Raw genomic sequence first — 10,004 nt, forward strand, 5'->3', positions numbered from 1 at the left:
GTTGAGTCCCATTTACACAACGAGGCCCCATTCCTTGCCATAGCTGATGTTCCAGAAATACAAACCTGTAACAAGATCCAAACAGAGTTTCTTCTCTAGAAATGAAGAATTGGGATTTTAAAAAGTGACTATCAGCCAGTGCAGTGCTGTAATCCTAGCACTTTGGGAGGCTGAGGCAAGTGGATCACCTGAGATCAGGAGTTTGAGACCAGCCTGGCCAACATGGTAAAATCCTGTCTCTACTAAAAATACAAAAATTAGTAGGGCATGGTGGCTCAGTAGTCCCAGTTACTTGGGAGGCTGAGGCATGAGAATCACTTCAACCCAGGAGGCGGAGGTTGCAGTGAGCCGATACTGCACCACTGCACTCCAGCCTGGGAGACAGTAAGACTGTCTCAAAAACAAACAAACAAACAAACAGCTGCAAACACTCTGAATGCAGATAAAAAGCGTGCTCAGTTATTTATTTTTTTTTAAGTTACAAAAACAACACTACACAAGTAAGTAGTAGCTTATCAGGTTAAGGAACTACATTACATGAGACCAGGTGATTTCTCTTACAGCTGCCGCACTCTTAGAGCATTACACTGTCTACCACTGTAGAAATACACACAAAATGAGCCTAACACGTGGCTTCTAAGACATGGAAAGTCCTGGCTTCTTTATTGGGTTCATTCAAATGTCACCTGAAATCAATCTACAATCAACAGGTAAAAGTACAAGATAAACAGGAAATAAGCAATCCTTCCACCTCAGTCTCCTCAATAACTGGTACTACTGGCATGTGCCACCATGCCCAGCTATTTTTTAATTTTTTGTCGAGATGAGATCTCACTATGTTGCCCAGGGTGATTTCAAACTCCTGGCCTCAAGTGATTCTCCCGCTTCGGCCTCCCAAAGTGCTAGGATTATAGGCATGAGTCACCATGCCTTTCCTGAATTTGTTAAAACAAACTTTTTTTTTTTTACATTTCCATAATTACTAAATAAGAGAAAAGATTTAAGACTAGTTATAAGAAACACAGGTTGGAGAGAGATGAGAGGGAAAAAAGGAACACAGACTGAGAGAAACAAATGTACTCTGAATGTAATATTCCTCACATATCCAGCCTGCTTCTCTCAAAGCAGTCCTCCAACTCAGCTCCATTATTTGCTTTTTCTATTGCAACTGGGCTTATCACCACATACCCATAGCTGCCTTTCAACTATTATAATAATTGGTATGCTGCTTTCCACCTATCCTTCCTCCAATCAATTCAGCTGCCTGAGTGTAGATTCCATCATAGTATTCACCTGCGTAAAACCATTTCTCACTTTGGCTGGGTGCAGTAGCTCACGCCTGTAATCCCAGCACTCTGGGAGGCCAAGGCAGGTGTATTGCTTGAGCTCAGGAGTTTGAAACCAGCCTGAGTAACATGGTGAAACCCTGTCTCTACAAGAAATACAAACATTAGCTGGGCATAGTGGTATGTACCTGTAGTCCTTGAGATAGTTGGTTGCCACTTTAGGTCTATTCCAGTGAGTGAAAAAGACATCTTAACATATTTCATCTAATCAGTGAAGAATGACAAGAACAAATCAGATCTCAAGGTTGACAGTGGTGTTCATTAGAAGATGTGGAATTGAGACTAAAAACTTGGATGTTAACACTGTTTACTGCTTTTTCACATGTAGAAATGTTCTTTGTGTATTTTTTCTACAAAGGATTTTCTCTGATTTAATGAAAGTAGACATTCAAATAGCACTTGATTAATATTGACACAGGCCCACTTTATTCAAATGACAATGAATTACAGAATCAATTTTAACAGATGTTTTATAGAAGTATTTATATGGTCTATATAATTTCAATTGTTTTCCCACTTCAAGCCCTCTGTGAAACAACTCATAAATTCTAAATTAATAATATCTATTTCTTATAAAAATGATTTTAAAATTCTTCCATCTTCTTACCTACTGGATTTTTGTTCTCTTACCTCTTTGCTAAACCTATCAAGGTTCATCTGAATTACCCTGGCTTCTTTAAATATTCTTCCTAGCTGAACTAACCATGAAAGAGAAACCCTGGATCCTAGTTCTAGCTCTGTCACTAAACAAAAATCTTAGATAAACCTACAAAGTCTACTTTTCGTATTTTCATGTGTAAGATCCTTTCTAGCTCTAAATTCTACACTACTCCCTTCTAAAATCCTCCATTAAAAACAAAACAAAACAAAACAAACCCAAAAAAAACCCCTCCATTTCTAGTCACATCTGACCTGCTTTTCCAAGCAATAAACTTCAGGTATACTTATTTTGACTAACATTTAAAATCTGACAAGCTAATCTGTAGCTTCTAAGAATTACCAGCAGGAAGGACGTGCCTTACTTGAGCTTCCTCTCACTAGTCATCCCCCACCTGCCTCCATTCACAGCTCCTAAGAATCTCCAACAGAATACCCAGCTAACTCGAATAAAGTTTTATATATCTGTTTCCTTTGTACTTGTTAGCATCCTCAATTTATAACGTTTATTATAACAGCGTCTATAAGCCCAATTTATCTTTTTCTGTGGTGCCACTACTCAAAACTGTTCAACAGCACCTTACCTTCTCTTGATCCCAAAGCCTTGGATTTTTAAAAAAATAAACATGAAGTGTACTGTCTCTTGATGAATAACTGCATGTGCTTTCTCCTGTGGCCAGGGTGGCTTGATCACCATTCATCTTTTGCATCTTGTACAAAACCAGTAACATATCTATCTGTACCTGTAACTACTGCCAGTCTTCAAGAGCAGAAGAGCCATCTTGCAAAGATCCTCTCTCCAAAAAACCTGTGAATCAATCAAGTGGCCAACACACCATGTGTTGAGAATCTTAGGGAACCTAATGAGATGAATGCACCGTCACGTTAATTTAACCTGAACCTCTCAGTCATCTCTGGGTCTTTTTCTCTTAAAAAAAAAAAAAAAAAAGGTTCCCATCTTCTGCATAGTTTAGTGAAGAGAATGTCCCTAAAGTATTTAACCTTAGATGCATCAAATTTTACAATTACCTTCCTTTATTCACTTTTGTGCAACTGCAATTTATATGACATAACACTCCACAAAACAAATCAAAAAATGTATTAAGATGTTTCCACTATGTCCACTTTTTTTTCAGAAAACTACCTTCAGACTATTAAGTTATACTAGGCAATGCTTTCCACATATAACAAGGAAACATGCTTTAACAGTGATTTAAAATTTTAAACAAGTGTGTTTGTGCTATGGTTTGAATATGTCCTACAAAAAGCATGGGATGAAAACAATCCTAATGCAACACTGTTGGGAGGCAGGGTCTAATGGGAGGTGAGGCTGCAAGTTCAATCACCTGCTTTCGCTTGCCCTCTCTTTGACCTTCCACCATGAGCTGACTCAGCACCAAGGCCTTCAACAAATGCCAGTACCTTGACAGTGAACTTTCCAACCTCCAGAACTATGAGAAAGAAATTTTTCTTTATAAATTACCTTGTCTGTGATATTCTATTATAGCAACACCAAACTACGACAGTTTTTTATGTATAATTCTGCTCAAAAACCTTTAAATCTTTCGGACTCTTTCATCTTCAAGAAGGTACAGTAAAAATGTGAATAATGCCAAGAACTCTAACTTAGATCTTGAAAAATAGATAAGCTGGAGTTTGTGTGTGGGGAGGGATTCTGTCTAGAGTCACAAACAATCTTAATGAGAAATATAAAGTATCTTTTAAAAACTCTGCTTCAGAAACATGGCTTTTTGGTTTTAGACAATGTGTCTAAAGGATAAGCACAAGAGATGAACATAACCAAAAATAAACTGGGCTAATTAAAATAATAAAAGCTAAAACAAAATGAACTTTGGAGATTAGTGCAGAATATAACAAAAGTGGCTTTTTAACTATGGGCAAAATACGAAGATGGACAAAATAGGCTTACCAGCAGTTTTAACTCTTATTTCTATTCTAATTCAGCCAACAGGGGAAAAAACATTAAGATTTATCAGATACCTATGTCCTTGAACAAACTAGCTAGCTAGCTAAATTCTTACTAAACCCTCAAGACAATTCTTTGAAGTTCTATCATGCCCACTTTATAAATGAGCAAACAGACTCAGAGAGGTTAACTTGTTTTAGTCATATAACTAGTAGGTGGCAGATCCAGAATAAGAATCGAAATTATGGTCTCGATTCTTATTCTTATGGTCTCAGCGGCTGGGCCCCCGGGGGCGGCCAGGCCAGGCTCCGGACAACTGTGCTGCCTGCGGAGGATGGTGAGCAGTGCGGCCGGGCGGCAGGCAACGCCAGCTTCAGCAAGAGGATCCAGAGGAGCATATCCCAGAAGGTGAAGATCGAGCTGGATATGAGCGCAGGCATCTTTACATATGTGATTATCATAAAAACTTAATTCAGAGTATTCGAAACAGAAGAAAGAGAAAAGGGAGTGATGATGATGGAGGTGATTCACCTGTTCAAGATATTGATACCCCAGAGGTTGATTTATACCAATTACAAGTAAATACACTTAGGAGATACAAAAGACACTCAAAGCCAGCAACCAATCAGGACTTAATAAAGCACAACTTGTTGAGATAGTTGGTTGCCACTTTAGGTCTATTCCAGTGAGTGAAAAAGACATCTTAACATATTTCATCTAATCAGTGAAGAATGACAAGAACAAATCAGATCTCAAGGTTGACAGTGGTGTTCATTAGAAGATGTGGAATTGAGACTAAAAACTTGGATGTTAACACTGTTTACTGCTTTTTCACATGTAGAAATGTTCTTTGTGTATTTTTTCTACAAAGGATTTTCTCTGATTTAATTTTGTTTCTGACTCTAATAATTAGTTGGAAACTGATGTAAAATGCGCTTTCCTAAATTAAAAACTATTTTAAATAAAGGTTACTACTATTAAAAAAAGAAAACAAAAACAAACACACACACACACACACACACACGACTCATGATGCAACAGTACTGTGGCAAGACCGTTAAATAGAGTCAGGAAATCAGCTCTCTCACTGACAAACAAGACAATAGTCAAGTCCATTAACCTGCTTTTGTCACAGTATCCACACCTGTACAATAAGTAGAATGACACCTGCAATACACAGGTAATTCTCAGAGTACTCAAGAGATAAGGCATGTAAAAGTGATACATGTATGTAGGTAGGTTATCACCATTATTAGAAAAATGTTAACAGCATTTGGATACTTTAAATGTTAGTAAAACATTTTTTAGTCTCCTTTCCTGAAGGAGTTCACAATCTAATTTCAGAGAGACAAATACACAGCAAACCCTGGGGAACAATTATAAGGTAATGCAGAAGCAAGCCCAGAAAGCAATGCACAAATTACAAACACAAATTAAAGAGCAAGGAGAGAAAGAACAATAATTTCACTGGTGTATCTTTCTATCACACTTCTCTTAGGTCATCAATTGTGTATATTCTATCCTTTTCTTCTCTCTACCAGCAAAATTGAAAATAATGAAACATGAACCCCACCTAATTGAAATATTAAGACTGTTTTTAGTTACTAAGATGCAAATTTGAAGAAAAACCAAACACAGTGACATCCTGAATTTGTAGTGCTGAGATAACCAAACCAATCAACCTTAAGTAGTTCTGCTTAATGACATAACTACTTATCAAATGAACACCTTGTCAAAATGAAAAGGGTACCTTTATACCTAACGAAAAGACTGTCTTGCTTGAGGTACAAATGCTAGGTTTCATAATACCAAACTATAACAAAATTAGTTAAGCTACCTTCAAAAGTAAGCACTGTAATATGACAATAGAGACCGATCATAAGTAAAACAGTTGGGTTTCATTTTCATTCATATAACTACTAGGAACCTTTGATATCATTCACTCTGTTCCTCATTTTTTTCTACCAGCCAAAATTACCTTTTAAAACATTAAACTACTGAAATTCTCTAATGTAATGTAATTTCAGTACATAGCCTCTATCAAATTCTTACTCAAATTCTGAAATCACAAAAATTCACAAAAATAAATCATACCAAACACTGACACTAACAAACAACCTAATGACAAAATCTAGGTGAAAATTATATTAATTACAAGGTAGACAGAAAGGTCAAGATTAAGAAAAATTACTTAAACTCTGCTTCAGTAAAATTCCTATCTGAAAGCTCACAGATCTAAGGCTCATCCCAAAGGAAGAACCGAATAGCTGGTCAGCTTCAGTGAAGTAAGGTACTCTCCATGCTCCCGTTCCCAACTTTCTATATCCTGACAGAGGATGTGTTAAAAAGAAAGAAAACACCAAGGCTGGGCAAGGTGACTCCTGCCTGTACTCTTGGCACTTTGGAAGGCTGAGGCAGGACTGCTTGAGCCCAGGAGTTCAAGACCAGTTTTGCCAACATGGAGAAACCTCCTCTCTTACAAAAAATTACAAAAATTGGCCAGGCATGTAGTGCCTGCCTGTAGTTCCAGCTACTTGGGAGGCTGAGGTGGGAGAATGACTTGAGCCTGGGCAGTTGAGGCCACAGTGAGCAATGACTGCACCACTGCACTCCAGCCTGGGTGACAGAGTGAGACCCAGTCTCAAAAAAAGAAAAAGAAAACATCAACAGAATAAGTAGCAAGGGTGTGTCAGGGTATCAGGGCAGCAGGAAAAGGACTAGCAGTAGCACAGAGAATTCTGGAAATTTATAGTCCCATCTGTAGAGGCATGGAGGCCAGGCCGAAAAGTTACTGATGGCGCAGTGTATTCAAAACTTAAGTTTTACCCTCAACAACTTAAAGTAACATACCTCAAAATAGTAAGAGCCATCTATGACAAACCCATAACCAACATCATACTGAATGGGCAAAAGTTGAAAGTATTCCTCCTAAGAACTGGAACAAAACAAGGATGCCTACTGTCTCACCACTCCTATTCAACATAATACTGAAAGTCCTAGGCAGAACAATCAGGCGAGAGAAAGAAATAAAAGTCATCTAAATGGGAAAAGAGGAAATCAAATTATCTGTCTTTGTTGATTATTTCTTTTTTTTTTTTTTTTTGAGACAATCTTACTCTGTTACCCAGGCTGGAATGCAGTGGCATGATCCTGGCTCACTGCAGCCTCTGTCTCTTGGGTTCAAGCGATTCTTTTGCCTCAACCTCCCGAGTAGCTGGGATTACAGGCATGCATCACCATGCCCAGCTAATTTTTGTATTTTTATTTTTAGTACAGACAAGGTTTCACCATGTTGCCCAGGCTGGTCTCAAACTCCTGAGTTCAAGCGATCCTCCCACTTTGGTCTCCCAAAGTGTGGAGATTACAGGCGTAAGCCACAGCGACAAGTCTACTGTTGATGTATAATTCTATACCTAGAAAACCCTGCAGATTCTGTCAAAAGGCTCACAAACCAGATAAATTACTTCAGTCAAGTTTCAGCATATGAAAATCAGTAGCACCAGTTGTGATGGCATGGACTTTGTAGTCCTAATACTCCAGGGGTGAGGCCAAAGGATCAACCGAGCCCAGGTGTTAAGGCTGCAGTAAGCTGTGATTGCGCCACTTAACTAATTTCGTTATAGTTTGACATTATGAAACCTAGCAACTCCAACCTGGGCAACAGAACATGACCCTGTCTCAAAAAAAAAAAAAAAAAAAAAAAAAAAATTAGTAGCATTTCTATACAACAACGTTCAAGCGGAAAAAACAAATAAAAAATGCAATCCCATTTATAACCACAAAAGACATAAAATACCTAGGAATACATCTAATCAAGGAGATGGAAGACTCTACAAGGAGAACTACAAAACACTGCTGAAAGAAATCATAGATGACACAAATGGAAAAACATTCCATGCTCATGGATTCTAAGTGTCAACATCATTAAAATGTCCAGACTGCCCAAAGGAATCTTAAAGACTCAGCACAATTCTTATCAACTTACCAACCTCATTTTTCATGGAATTAGAAAAAACTATTATAAAATTCATATAGAACTAAGAAAGAGCCCAAACTGCCAAAGCAATCCTATACTACAATGCTACAGTAACCAAAACACAGTACTGGTATAAAAACAGACACATAGAACAATGGAACAGAACAGAGAACCCAGAAATAAAGCCACACACCTACAACCAACAATGGGGAAAGGACCTCCTAATCAATAAATGATGCTGGGGAAACTGGCTAATCATATGCAAAGAATGAAACTGGACCCCTACCTCTCACCATATACCAAAATCAACTCAAGATGGATTAAAGACTTAAATGTAAGACCTCAAACTATAAAAATCTTAGAAGAAAACCTAGGAAATACTCTTCTGGACATTGGCCTAGGCAAAGAATTTATGACTAAATCCTCAAAAGCAACTGTAACAAAAACAAAAATCGACAAGTGGGACCTAATTAAACTGAAGAGCTTCTGCACAGCAAAAGAAACTATCAACAGAGTAAACAGACAACGTACAGAATGGGAGAAAATATTTGCAAACTATGGATCCGACGAAGGACTAATATGCAGAATCTACAAGAAAGTTAAATCAACAGGAAAAAAACAAGTAACAAGCAAAGGACAGGAACACACACTTCTCAAAAGGAGGCATATGAGCAGCCAACAAACATGAAAAAAATTCTCATCATTAATCATCAGAGAACTGCTAATTAAAAACACAATGAGATACCATCTCACAACAATCAGAATGACTCCTATTTGAAAGTCAAAAAATAACAAATGTAGGTGAGGATGAAGAAAAAAGGTAACAACACCTAATACACCATGTCCTTTCCCTATCGTTTTATTTTTGTTGACTTTGTTGAAGATCAGTTGGTTGTAAGCGTGTGGCTTTATTTTTGGGTTCTCTATTTCTCCCCTTGGTGGGACTGCAAATTACTTCAGCCCACGCGAAAAGCAGAAACTTCTCAAAGAACTAAATCAGAATTACCATTTGACTCAGCAATCCCATTACTGAGCATATACCCAAAGGAAAAGAAATTATTCTACTAAAAAGACATCTGTATTAGTATGTTTATTGCAGCACTAATCACAATAGCAAAGACATAGAATAAACTTAGTTGCCCATCAATGGTGGATTGGATAAAGAATATGTGGTACATATATACCACGGAATACTAAGCAAACATTAAAAAGAAAAAGAAAAAGAAAAAGAAATCATGTCCTTTGCAGCAATACGAACATAGCTGTAGGCCATTATTCTAAGTGAATTAATGCAGAAACAGAACCAAATATCATATTCTCACTTATAAATCAGAGCTAAACATTGAGTACACACAAACATAAAGACAGAAACAAAACAGACACTGAAGACTCCAAAAAAGGGGAGGGAAGGAAGAGGGTAAGGGTTGAAAAATTATTTACTGGACACTATGTTCACTATTTGGGTTTAATAGAAGCTCAAATCTTGGCATCACACAATATACCCATGTAACAAACCTGCACATGTAGCCCCTGTATTTAAATTTTTTTAAAAAATTAATTCAGAGTATATTAAAGTACAGAAATACAGAACAGTATTTCATGTTTAAAAATGAAACAATATGCCAAAAAGAATTACAGGCAACATTTTTCTGATCTTAGGGTAAGGAAAGCCTTTCCAGGAGAAAAACTATCTTAAAAGAAAACTGTTGGTATCTCTGACTGCATATCAATTACAAAATATCTGTAGCACAAAAAGTACCATAAATTGAATTCAAAGGCAGATGGGAAAAATATATTCAAAATACATTGCACAAGATGAAAAGTGTTAGTATATAATTTTTCTTTTTTCTTTTTTGAGACAGTCTCTCTGTGTCTCCCAGGCTGGAGTACAGTGGCATGATCGTGGCTCACTGCAGCCTCCACATTTTGGGTTCAAGCGATTCTGGTGCCTCAGCCTTCAGAGTATCTGGGATTACAGGCATGCACCACCATGCTCAGGTAATTTTTTTTTTTTTTGTAAAGATAGATCTCATTCCATCACCCAGGCTGGAGTGCAGTGGTGTGATCTTGACGCACTGGGCGTCTCCTAGGTTCAAGC

At 37.5% G+C, this 10,004-nt stretch overlaps 1 protein-coding gene and 1 pseudogene across 1 annotated transcript in view; one reads left to right on the forward strand and one right to left on the reverse strand.

Annotated features, from left to right (window-relative positions):
• The window catches only part of LOC105534097 (selenoprotein T), a 44,662-nt gene that overhangs the window by 12,956 nt on the left and 21,702 nt on the right, over positions 1-10,004 (reverse strand). The window lies entirely within an intron of this gene.
• On the forward strand, positions 4,196-4,708 carry LOC105534124 (annotated as a pseudogene).

The sequence above is a fragment of the Mandrillus leucophaeus genome, unplaced genomic scaffold, assembly GCF_000951045.1.
Source record: "Mandrillus leucophaeus isolate KB7577 unplaced genomic scaffold, Mleu.le_1.0 Scaffold130, whole genome shotgun sequence".
NCBI lineage: Eukaryota > Metazoa > Chordata > Mammalia > Primates > Cercopithecidae > Mandrillus > Mandrillus leucophaeus.